Source organism: Artemia franciscana, chromosome 15, assembly GCF_032884065.1.
Source record: "Artemia franciscana chromosome 15, ASM3288406v1, whole genome shotgun sequence".
NCBI lineage: Eukaryota > Metazoa > Arthropoda > Branchiopoda > Anostraca > Artemiidae > Artemia > Artemia franciscana.
Window position 1 is genome coordinate 14984899 of NC_088877.1, and position 13137 is coordinate 14998035.

The window sequence follows — 13137 nt, forward strand, 5'->3', positions numbered from 1 at the left end:
TGATCTGCTCCGTCACAGACACCATTTTTGAGGCAAAAGTTGGAGACACCGCGGTGTTTGAGAAAGAAGCTTTCCCGACGCCGAAGAAAAAATTCGTTGTGTCACAACCTGGCAGACAGTGCACAAATGGCTTGTGTACTGGGATAATGTAAGTTAGGAACTTCAAGAAAAGTTCGCTCAGTCCTTCAGCTTGAAACTCGTCAAAAAAATGAACACAGGCTACTGCACGTCTGTGTCGTTGGCATCCACAACGATCCTACGATGCTACAAGCGTAACGGATAGCGTACTTGACATGTGTCATAAGGCGTTGGCCTCTTCGTGGCTGCAGGTCAAGCATTCCTCGTAGTAACAGTGTTCTGGTAAAGTTGGACAGCAGCAACACTTGACTAGAGACACTTTGAATCTCTCCTTGAACCCACCTGAGAGAAATATGCTGAGTGCGCTCGGAAGCTGTTCATTCATTTGCTCCAAGGTTTCATACAAAATTTCCAGGAGCCGGCTTTTAGATGCTGAGCTTGCAAGTACGGCATCCCATTGTTCAATTTTGCTAAGAGCAGAAATCTGGAGGTTGTTTCCTTTCCCTCGTCGGAGTCTGCATGCTGATTTCAAGGAGATCAACTCTCCGAAGTCCGTGAGCTTCCCAAACAGCCCATTGTACCGATGTGCGACAATGTGGACTTCAGGAATATCCACTGGAAGACAATTCAGCAATGATAGAAGCAATCTTTCCGCGAAGGATTTTACTGTTTCAAACCTTGCAGGCCGATATGACCTTATCTTGGACATTAGGTCTATGATATGTACAGTAGCTATTGTTGTTTCTTTGGATTTCACAGTGGCAACCAAAATGAAAGTCCTCCTTTTTTTTCATCATGTTGAAAGTCATCGTCTTTCAACAGCACAGCTTTGTTCCCCGCCCTCATTTTTCAGCCAGAGGATGTCTTGGTTGATTGTTGCGGAAGATGTTCAAAAATGGATGGAGGGAAAAGAAGAATCTCTTTTGTGAGGATCTTTGCAGCGGCTTTCTCCTTTTCTTCGCCGTAGAACTGATTCTCTTCAAGGCTGTTACTTCAGAGCTCAGGAGATCGGTTTTAGGGACACCATTCACTTTCTGAGTTTTTTAAGTTCGGAAAGTTCGGAGTACAACCTTTTTCACATCGTCTTTCCTGTTGCACAGAAAATCCTCAACCACCCTCTTTTCCTTTTGTGTCTACGCAAGTAATATCAGAAACAATCTTCTCATCTTCCACAACTTTTGGCGTCACAATATTCACTAGGTCGAAGTCCACTCTTCAGAACAGATTGACACATGTAGTGAAAATATCTAAAACTCTATCTCGCGAAAGTTGTAATCGCGCCGTCATTAACTGATTGTCTTCGTGATATTTCAGTGTATCTGTGGATACGTTGACTGCTTGCAGGAAACCATTGCTGATGGTAGCGAAGATTGGTAAGGAATAATCCAAGCTTCAGTCTGTCTCTCATCCATTTGTTCTCCTATTATTCCGACTGTCGTCTTTGCATCCTTGTTCACTGTACATTCCAGTATCTGATTGGAACAGGTGGCTGTAAACCTGGTGTGTGTTCTCTTCACTGTGGAACATACATGTACTGTATGCATCTTGTATACTGAGGATGGTCAGCCACCACCAAGTATGGCAACATCCGAGCAGTTGCTGTCAAATGAGACTCCCAGTCACAGTCACGTTCAGTATGATTGAATTGCATCGCTATTTCAAGTATTTCCAAGAACTACCCTCAGAAAGCAAACGTGGGTGACGCATTTCGAAGAGTTTCGAAGGCATTCATTATGGGAGCCAAAGTGATTAAGGTTTCTCTTGCCTTCTGAAGTGCAAATCGCGCGTTAGCACCGTTTGACAATGAAGTCCTGAATAACTCAATGGCACTACTCAGCTGGTCCAGACAGGATAAGTCTTATTGTGCTTCGGAGTAATACTCTTCCAGGGACTCCCAGTAGAGGGCTAGCAAGACCTCGTACAGTATGCAGTAGGCATTGATATCTAGGTAGGAGCCTTTCCCTTGAAGTACCTTTTCGCATGGACCAGGTAGCAACGGCTTTGCCTGCACTATAATCTCTTTGAGTCCGAAGCTGTCCATTATCTTACCAACTGCCTTGAGTTAGTTGAGCAGGAGGTGGAAGTCTCCCATCCGTAAGATTACGTTTTTGAAGTCATCCGGGTATTTGCTTTTCACTCCCTGTAATAGCTGATAAATGAAGAGATCTTGCGTGACCACCGTATCGTCACATCCGACAGCTGTACTTATCGCCGTGAACGTTCGCAGAGATTTTTCGACTGTTACTTGGTTGTTTGGTGCTTCATTAAGGAAAAGCAAGATATTAGATTAAATTTTTGACAAATCAATTTCAAATCACAGATGTTTCATTTGACAAGCATTTTCACTAGAACTGGAAGCTCCAATACCAAATCTGATTGATCAATGTAACACGCCTTTTTATCAGTCCTTATAAATCTAAATTAGTCAGTATCATCTAGTTTCTTGGGATATTTAATTTTGTAAATTACTTTCATTCGGCCTCTTACTCCTGCAAAAAAAAAGTACACTCATTTTTCCAGCCAACTTTACAACACCAAAAGTGCTTTTAAAAATTCTATTTCTTTAAAAATTGTTTTTTTTGATCTTCCAAATTTGTGTCATATTCTTCATTGTCATCCATCAACAAATCAGTATTTGCGTGAGAATCGCATGTTGATTCAATCTGAAGTAACTGTTTTTTTTTTTTATCTTTGCCTACCCTACTTACTTTTCTTTTTCATCTTCTGCTTATCAATTTCTTCTGCTTAGCTTATCAATCATTTTCCCGCTAGGTAGCAGGTTACTAAACAAAATTCATATTATTTGGTACACTCGCTAAAAAAGTTGCACACCCCCCAGATATAATAATTTAAACTTTTTTCTTAGCTCAATGTGTTCAAAATTAAACTGGTTTTCTTTTTTAATATAAAAAAAACTTTATATTGAAAAAATTTCGAGTTTTTAGCTTTTCTGTTAGAAATTTGTTGACAAAAATCTGACTTTTTTTAAAACTGCAGTAAAAAATGTCCTATTTTTATTTTTTTACAAACAAAAATAACATTCGTGTAGCCCCAAGTCTCTTCTTTCTATTGATGTAAGGGTATGCTGGATTCGACCAATCCTATCTGTAAAAAAAAAGTAGAATCATCGAACCCCATTATAGGCCAAATTTGGTGTTTTTGGCCTATATCTCAGAAACGCCCCAATGGCGAACATGCACCCTACAATATTCGTTTTCAGCATGATCGACTACCATGGGATCCATCCTTAATATTTTTGTGCCTTCCGGCATGGGTACTAATCGAAATAAGTGAGATACAGAATCTGGCGCTCTGACTATATAGTACCTTATACCGTCTAGCGTAGCATATTACATATATGGTCAAATGTTATTTGCTCGTAGAATAGGCTACGACTTAGCTTTATTTAATTAAATTCTATAGAATTCACCATCAGTGGAACAATAATATAGAAAAATAATATAAAAGTAATACGAAAATAATGTTAGAATAAAAATGATAAATACTGAGCCAATGCTCTTTTGCTGTCTGGCTCCAAGAGCCAGAAGGCTCCAATGCGTTATTATTTTCTTTTCCAGAGTAACGTCAATGGAAGAGTTGATCGTAGAAATTTCAGAAAAGGCTCTTTCAGCTGAAAAGTGAAATTTTCCAAGAGCATACGATGGTATTTAGTTTAAACTCTTAAGGCGTGTCAAGAAGGATGTTAAAAAGTTTTAAGAGAGTAACCAGTCCCCCTCCCTATCAATTTTTAGCTACCTCCCCCAAATAAAAAATATCAGATGAAAATTTTGAAATAGATACTTTGTTCAAGTTAAGTCGAAAAGCGAAATAACTATATTCCGGGGCTGACTAAACCCACAACCCCTGGGACGTGTGGAACAGTTAAGGAACGGTTAAGGTATTATGTTGAAACTATAAAGGCACGTTGAGAAAGATGTTGAGAAGGGACCAGAGGGCAGCCAGCACCCGTTCTTCAAAATGCATCCCCCCTAATACCGTTATAAATCTTAAGAAGCCAGTTTATTCAAAATAATCAAACAGTTCGTGGTAACGAACTGTAGTAAGGAGCGACCCGGCTCAATAGTAAACGAAACTCTAAAAAACGGAATTTCGATACTAAAAGATATATTTAAAGAATCGGATTTTTATGCTGATTTTAAATATATAAGTTTCATCAAATTTAGTCTTTGTCATCAAAAGTTACGAGCCTGAGAAAATTTGCCTTATTTTGGAAAATAGGGGGTAACACCCCCTAAAAGTCATAGGATCTTAACGGAAATTACACCATCGCATTCAGCGTATCAAAGAACCCTATAGAAAAAATTCCAAGGTCCAATCTACAAAAATGTGGAATTTCGTATTTTTTGCCAGAAGACAAATCACGGGTGCGTGTTTATTTGTTTTTTTAGTTTCTTTTGTTTTTTTCCCCAGGGGTCATCGTATCGACCAAGTGGTCCTAGAGTTTTGCAAGAGGGCTCATTCTAACGGAAATGAAAAGTTCTAATTCCCTTTTTAAGTGACCTAAGAAATTGGAGGGCACCTAGGCCCCCTCCCACGCTCATTTTTTTCCCAAAGTCAACGGATCAAAATTTTGAGATAGCCATTTTGTTCCGCATAGTCGAAAACCATAATAACTATGTCTTTGGGGATGACTTACCCTCCACAGTCCCTGGGGGAGGGGCTGCAAGTTACAAACTTTGACCAATGTTTACATACAGTAATGGTAACTGGGAAGTGTACTGATGTTATCAGGGGGATTTTTTTGGTTTGGGTGTGGGGTTCAGGGGAGGGGGCTATATGGGAGGATCTTTCCTTGGAGGAGTATTTCATGGGGGAAGAGAAATTCAATGAAAAGGGCGCAGGACTTTTTAGCATTACTATAAAAAAAAAACAATGAAAATATAAACATGAAAAAGTTTTTTTCAATTGAAAGTAAGGAGAAGCATTAAAACTTAAAACGAACAGAGATTACTACGCATATGGAGGGTTCTAAAAATGCTTTAGCATAAAGAGCGAGGAATTTAGGAGGAGATAAATACTTCGCTCTTTATGCTAAAAAATTTTTAAATAATTTCAACTATTTATTCTACGGCCTTTCTGATTCAGGGGTCATTCTTAAAGAATTGGGATAAAACGTAACGTAAGTTACGTAAGTTATGTACCTTTGTTACGTAAGGTAATTCTTAAGTTACGTTTTTTTTACTAATAAAAACGTTCGTTAAAAATTAAAAGATCTAGTTGCCTTTTTGAGTAACCGAAAAATTGGAAGGCAACTAGACCTCCTTCCCCACCCCTTATTTCTCAAAATCGTCTGATCAAAACTAAGAGAAAGCCATTTAGCCAAAAAAAGAATTAATATGCAAATTTCATTTTAGTAATTTATGTACGGAGAGCCAAAATCAGACATGCATTAATTCAAAAACTTTCAGAAATAAAATAAAAAAAAACAAGTTTTTTTAAATGAAAGTAAGGAGCGACATTAAAACTTGAAACGAACAGAAATTACTCCGTATATGAAGGGGGCTTTTCCTCCTCGACACCCCGCTCCTTGCGCTAAAGTTTGATTCTTTCTCGCAACTCTACTTTTTAAAACAATAAAAAACTTTAGCGTAAGGAGCGGGCTGTCGAGGTGGAAAAGCCCCTTTCATATACGGAGTAATTTCTGTTCGTTTTAAGTTGTAATGTCGCTCCTTACTTTCATTTAAAAAAACTTGTTTTTTTTTATTTAAAAACGGAACGAAACTTTAAAAAACGAAATTTTGATGCTAAAAGATACATCAAAAGGATTGAATTTTTATGCTGATTTTAAATATATAAGTTTCATCAAATTTAGTCTTTGTCATCAAAAGTTACGAGCCTGAGAAAATTTGCCTTATTTTGGAAAATAGGGGGAAACACCCCTAAAATTCATAGAATCATAATGAAAATCACACCATCTTATTCAGCGTATCAGAAAACCGTAGATAAAAAATTTCAAGCTCCTATCTACTGAAATGTGGAATTTCGTATTTTTTGTCAGAAGACAGATCACGGGTGCCTGTTTATTTGTTTTTTTTTTGTTTTTTCCCCAGGGGTCATCGTATCGACCAAGTGATTCTCACATTTTGCAAAAGGGCTCATTATAATGAAAATGAAAAGTTTTAGTGCCCTTTTTAAGTGACCAAAAATTGGAGGGCAACTAGGCCCCCTCCCACGCACATTTTTTCCCAAAGTCAACGGATAAAAATTTTGAGAAAGCCATTTTGTTTCACATAGTCGGAAACCACAATAACTATGTCTTTGGGTATGACTTACTTCCTCAAAGTTCCTGGGGAGGGGCTGTAAGTTGCAGAATTTGACCAGTGTTTAAATACAGTAATGGTTATTGGGAAGTGTATAGACGTTTTCAGGGAGGATTTTTTTGGTTTGGAGGTGGGGTTAAGTTTTTGTGAGCTATGCAGGAGAATCTTTCCTTGGAGGAATATGTTCTGGGGGAAGAGAAATTCAATGAAAAGGGCGCAGGATTTTCTGGCATTATTATTGAAAAACCACGAAAAAAGAAACATGAAATAGTTTTTTCAGTTGAAAGTTATAAGTAGCATTAAAACTTAAAACGAACAGAGATTATGACACATATGAGGGGTTCTAAAAATACTTTAGCATAAAGAGCGAGGTATTTAGGAGGAGATAAACACCTCGCTCTTTATGCTAAAGTATTTTTAGTAATTTCAACTATTTATTCTACGGCCTTTCTGATTCAGGGGTCATTCTTAAAGAATTGGGACAAAAGTTAAGATTTAGTGTAAAGAGCGAGGCATTAACGAGGGGACAAACCCCTCCAGATACATAATAAAAATATAAGAATATAAAATTTTTCTACGTAAGTTAATTCTTAAGTTACGTATATTTTTTACTAATAAAAACATTCGCTAAAAATTAAAAGTTCTAGTTGTCTTTTTAAGTAACCGAAAAATTTGAGGGCAACTAGGCCTCCTTCCCCACTCCTTATTTTTCAAAATTGTCTGATCAAAACTAAGAGAAAGCCATTTATCCAAAAAAAGAATTAATATGCAAATTTCATTTTTATAATTTATGAGCGGAGAGCCAAAATCAAACAAGCATTAATACAAAAACGTTCAGAAATTAATTTTAAAAAAGCTACTTTTTTTAACTAAAAGTAAGGAGCGACCTTAAAACTTAAAATGAATTACTCCTTATATGAAATAGGTTGTCCTCTCCGTAATCCCTCGCTCTTTAGGCTAAAGTTTGACTCTTTGCCACAATTCTTCTTTTTAAAACAATTAAAAAATTTTAGCGTAAAGAGCGAGGGATTGCGGAGGGGACAACCCATTTCATATACGGAGTAATTTCTGTTCGTTTTAAGTTTTAATGTCGCTCCTTACTTTCATTGAAAAAAAAACTATTTTTTTTTATTTAATCACAACTTAAAATGGACATTTAAGGGTGTATGCCTCCAGGTATGCCATGCCCCCAAAGCCCAAGGGTGAAGGAACATACATGAGGTAATTTTTTACATTCACTTACACGTTCAGGAATTATCATTGAGAAAGAGTTTGATCCTCAGGTGTCCGTAAAGGCTAAGATTAGTGTGATGAAATTTAGGGCAATGTTGAGGAGTATGTTGAGCAAAAATCAAAAGAAACTGCCAGCATCCAAGTTATCATAATGACATACCTGTAATACATTTGGAATGGGTAATGGTATTAACTTAAAATTCACAGGGCCAATACTTCTACTGCAGTTTCAAATGTGACTGGCTGTTCGAAACTAACTGTAAGCAAGGAGCGACCCAGGTCAAGAATAATCGAATATCTAAAAATCGAAATTTTGATACCAATAGATATGTCAAAAGCATTGCCTTATTATGCTGATTAAATAAAAGTTTGTTTTTCAACTGAAAGTAAGAAGCAACAAAAGAACTTAAAACGAACAGAAAGTATTACATATATTAGAGGGTTCACCCCTCAGTCAATACCTCACTCTTTACGCAAGAGTTCGAATTTTGTTCCAACTCATTTAGAATTACCTCTGACTCACAAATTCCTATTAAATAGAATTACATTAAAAAACCTAGTTTTTTTTTAACTTAAAGTAAGGAGTGATATTAAAACTTAAAACGAACAGAAATTACTCTGTATATGAAATGGATTTTCCCCTCCGCAATCCCTCGCTCTTTACGCTAAAGTTCTGGATTGTTTTAAAAATTAGAATTGTGGCAAAGAGTCAAACTTTAGCGTAAAGATCGAGGGATTGCGGAGGGGAAAACCCATTTCATATACAGAGTAATTTCTGTCCGTTTTAAGTTTTAATGTCGCTCCTTACTTTCAGTTAAAAACCAGGTTTTTTAAAATTAATTCCTGAACGTTTTTGAATTAATGAATGTTTGATTTTGGCTCTCCGCACATAAATTATTAAAATAAAGTTTGCATACTAATTCTCTTTTTGGCTAAATAGCTTTCTCTTAATTTTAATCAGACAATTTTGAGAAATAACGGGTGGGGAAGGAGGTGTAGTTGCCCTTCAATTTTTCGATTACTTAAAAAGGCAACTAGAAATTTTAATTCTTAATGAACGTTTTTATTAGTAAAAAATATACGTAACTTAAGAATTAACTTACGTAAAAAACTTCTTATATTTTTATTATATATATGAGGGGGTTTGTCCCCTTGTTAATACCTCGCTCTTTATACTAAATCTTAAGTTTTGTCCCAAATCTTTAAGAATAATCCCTGAATCAGAAAGGCCGTAGAATAAGTAGCTGAAATTACTAAAAATACTTTAGCATCAAGAGCGATGTATTTATCTCCTCCTAAATACCTAGCCCTTTATGCTAAAGTATTTTTAGAACCCCTCATATGTGTCATAATCTCTGTTCGTTTTAAGTTTTAATGCTACTCCTTATTTTCAATTGAAAAAACTTTTTCATGATTATTTTTTCATTGTTAATTTTTATATAAATGCAAGAAAATCCTCCGCCATTTTCCTTGAGTTTCTCTTCCCCCATGACATATTCCTTCAAGAAAAGATACTCCCACATAGCCCCCTTCCCTCAACACAACCCCCAAAAGAATCCCCCAATAAACGTCTGTGCACTTCCCAATAACCATTACTATGTGTAAACACTGGTCAAAGATTATAACTTGCAGCCCCTCCCCCAGTTACTGTGGGGGAGTTAGTCATCCCAAAAGACATAGTTACTATGGTTTTTGACTATGGGGAACAAAATGGCTATCTCGAAATTTTGATCTGTTCACTTTGGGAAAAAAATGAGCGCTGGGAGGGGGCCTAGGTGCCCTCCAATTTTTTTGGTCACTTAAATAGGGCACTAGAACTTTTCATTTCCATTAGAATGAGCCCTCTTCCGACATTCTAGGACCACTTGGTCGATACAATGACCCCTGGAAAAAAACAAACAAACAAATAAACACGCACCCGTGATCTGTCTTCTGGCAAAAAAAACGATATTCCACATTTTTGTAGATAGGAGCTTCAAATTTTTGCTGTAGGGTTCTCTTATATGCTGAATGCGAAGGTGTGATTAAGATTCGTTAAGATTCTATGACTTTTAGGAGGTGTTTCTCCCTATTTTCCAAAATAAGGTAAATTTTTTCAGGCTCGTAACTTTTGATGACAGAGATTAAATTTGCTATTTATCTGTCTGAATCAGACCAAGATCCGCTCTGAACAATACATTCATTTGCGAAATGCAGTTGTAAATGACGGTAATACCACAAACGTTGGAAGATTAACAATTTTACATTCGTCGTATGCTGGTAGTCTCCGTCATATGCATGAATATGCTTAAGATGCTATTGCGTATGTTCGTCTCTATGGTTGTCCAGATTTATTTATTACATTTACATGTAATCAATCTTGGGACGAGATACAGCAGCTTTTACTTCAAGGACAATCTGTGGTTCATAGAAATGACATTACGGCCCATGTCTTCCGGCAAAAGTTGAAATCACTGATAAACTACATGGTAAAACTTAAAGTGTCTTGGTCAGTGCGTTGCTGGATGTACTCAGTGGAAAAGCAAAAACGAGGGTTGCCACACGCACATATACTAATCTGGCTACACTATAAAATTACTTCTAATGAAATTGATAATTTGATTGCCGCTGAATTACCTGATGAAAATGTCGATAAGGGCTTATATGGTACTGTGGAAAAAAAATATGATACATGGACCTTGCAGTGCACTGAACGAAAAATCACCATGCATGGCCAAAGGAAGGTGCACAAAGCAATATACTCGACTATTAGTACCCAACACAATTACTGGCAAAGATGCTTACCCACAATATAGAAGAAGATCTACTGAAGATGGCGGTAAAACAGCAATAATAAATAAGCGTAACGGTACCACCATCCAAGTAGATAACCAGTGGGTTGTTCCATATTCCCATTTCTTATCAAAAACATTTAATGTACACATAAACGTTGAATACTGTAACTCCGTAAAGGAAATCAAATTAATCTGTAAATACGTCAACAAATGCAGTGACTCGGCAGATTTTGGCTTGCAGTCCGAAATCAGTGATATCAACGAAATCTTACAATATCAGGCTGGAAGATGCATAAGCAGTAATGAAGCTGTTTGGCGAATTCTTTCATTTCCGATACATGAAGGTAGTCCAGCTGTTGTTCACTTAGCGGTACATTTACAGAATGGTCAACGTGTTTATTTTTCGCAATCCAACGTGCAACAAAGAGCCCTGAATCCACCGGATACAACGTTAACTGCTTTCTTCTCATTATGCAAAAACGATTCTTTTGCAAAAAAACTGCTGAACTCTTTTGCAAAAAAAAAACTGAAGAACCTTCGTATTACACGTCGAATACTAAAAATAAAGTATTTTAACGTCGAAAACAGGGTAAGTCAGTCTCCAGCCAACCTACAATCTTCGAAGATACCACGACAGGAAGACTCTACACCGTTCACCCCAATCAACATGAATGCTTCTTTCTACGCCTGCTTTTGGTGAATGTACCCGGTCAAACGGCCCTTGAGTATTTGAGAACTGTAAACGGTACTATACATGACAATTACCGTAGTGCATGCCAAGCTCTGAATTTATTGGATAATGACCGACACTGGGAAGACTGCATCAATGACAAGTGCGAAACGTCAACTCCAAGTCAAATTCGTGTATTGTTTGGAATCATACTAACAAATATCAGAAATTTATTACTACACTTTAGTTATTATCGAAGCTTTGTGCGTATGTATGGCAAACAAACCTCTTCGGGATTTGGGAATGCCTTCACCTAATCGTACCGCTGCTGTTTCGACATGTGTAGAATTGGATCGTGAACAAAGTTACAGCACAAGTGATCTATTGTCGTATGTACAAAATAACATTTCTAAGTTAACGTTGGAGCAAAAAGACATTTATGATACGATAATGCATTGTGTAGACAACAAAGTTGGAGAAATTTTCTTTTTGGATGCGCAAGGAGGTACTGGTAAAATGTTTGTGATAAAACTGATTCTGGCATCAATTCGATCAAAAAATGATATAGCGTTGGCAATTCCGTCGTCCAGAATAGCCGTAACGTTGCTGCCTGGTGGAAGAACTGCTCTTTCCGCTTTGAAATTGCCTCTGAATTTGCATTCTACAGAAACTCCCACGTGCAATATTTCCAAATCATCTGGGATGGGTAAATTATTGCAGCAATGTAAACTTATTATTTGGGACGAGTGCACAATGGCACACAAAAAATCGCTCGAGGCTCTGGATCAATCTTTGAAAGATTTGTGAGAGAATTCCCTCTGGAGAGAAACCCTCTGGCAGCACATTAATATTGCTTGCGGGAGATTTCAGGCAAACATTACCTATAATACCTAGATCAACCCCTGCAGACGAAATGAATTACCTGAAAAATTCTAATTTATGGGCACACGTAAAGACATTAAAATTAACTACAAATATGCGTTTCCGATTGCAAAACGATGACTCTGGTCAAACATTATCAGATCAATTGCTGGCAATTGGAAACGGAAAGCTCCCAGTAGACTCAATTTTAGGACGTATACAACTACCTGCTGAATTGTGTGATTTAGTGACGTCCAAAAATGAATTGATTGAAAAAGTATTTCCGAATATTCTAACCAATTATAAAAATAATAAATGGCTAAGTGAATGAGCGATTCTTGCACCCAAAATATAGACGTCCACGAAATCAACAATATTGTTTTGACAAAGATTCGAGACCAGGCAGTCCTTTACAAGTCAGTCAACACAGTTGTGGAACCAAATGAAGTGGTTAATTATCCATCTGAATTTTTAAATTCCCTGGATCTCCAAGGGGTTCCACCACACGTGCTACAACTAAAAATAGGCGTACCAATAATATTGTTACGAAACATAAACCCTCCAAAGCTTTGCAATGGCACGCGACTTGCCGTAAAAAAAACAATGGAAAGCGTAATAGAGGCAAAAATCTTTACAGGGCCTTTTGAGGGTGAGACTGTTCTTGTTCCTCGCATTCCCATGAATCCAACGGATCTGCCTTTTCAATTTAAAAGATTGCAATTCCCAATTCGATTAGAATTTGCAATCACCATCAACAAAGCTCAAGGTCAATCATTAGAAAAATGTGGTATAGAACTTAATATTGATTGTTTTTCCCATGGACAATTGTATGTTGCATGTTGGCGGGTCGGTATTCCTGACAATCTATTTATATGCAGCGACAGTTGGACAGTGAAGAATGTTGTATATTCGCAGGTTTTAAGCAGTTAAATTGTATTGTATCTATCTATCTATCTATCTATATAAAAATGAGTTGTATGTATGTTTGTTTGTTTGTTCGTAAAAAGAGTGTTTGCATATGACGTCATTATAAATATATAAGGCTTTGTATATGCACAGATAATGGGAAGCCCAGAATGTTGTATATTCGCCATCTATATTCATAGATGGTCCAAAGGGACACAACTACAATGGTGCGTAACTAATATGGTGTGTAACTACTTACGCGCGCAGGGGGGGGGGGGCTCGGGGGGAGTGCGCGAAGCGCCCCCACCAATTAGTATATATATACTAGTCATGT